The following is a 770-nucleotide window of genomic DNA, read 5'->3' as shown; positions in this document are numbered from 1 at the left end:
ATATATATATATATATATATATATATATAGATAGATATAGATACACACACATATATATATTTTTGCTTTCATAATGTCCACTGTAACAGTTCGTGTTATAGAGTTTACAACTTTTATGTTTGCATATAAATGAGTAAATCGCATTAGGCTTCTACTGAAGTTGTATTCAACAGCCTGCAGACTTGTTGGTTGGAATGGTTAGAAAAAAAATCATAACAGAAAATGAGATTGAATTAACAAAGCCGATAGAAATTCGATGTCGATATGGAAATAGTCTACGAATCTCTCTAGCCCGTTAGATAAAAACGCATAAACACGTTAGGAAATATATGACAAACTTAAAGACAACATAAACTAGGGTGAGATTTATTGAATTATGAAATACTTACCCAAATAAAGTTATCAAATACGACGTAAACGATCACCCAATCAAGTTTGAAACGAAACGATCAAAAGCAACATAGTAATAATGATGGTAATAATAATGATGATAATAATAACAATAATCTTTTCTACTATAGGAACAAGGTCTGAAATTTGGGGGATGGGGATGATCGATTAGATGGAACCCCCAGTGCGTAACTGGTACTTAATTTATCGATCTCGAAAGGATGAAAAGTTAAAATCGACCTCGGCGGAATTCGAAGTCAGAACGTAGCGATGGGTGAAATGCTGCTAAGCATTTCGTCCAGCTTGCTAGCGATTCTGCCAGCTCGCCACCATGATTAGGAGAAGAAGAAGAAGAAGAAGAAGAAGAAGAAGAAGAAGAA

Source organism: Octopus bimaculoides, chromosome 14 (assembly GCF_001194135.2).
Source record: "Octopus bimaculoides isolate UCB-OBI-ISO-001 chromosome 14, ASM119413v2, whole genome shotgun sequence".
In the NCBI taxonomy this organism is placed as follows: Eukaryota; Metazoa; Mollusca; class Cephalopoda; order Octopoda; family Octopodidae; genus Octopus; species Octopus bimaculoides.
Note: the sequence above shows the minus strand (reverse complement) of the source record.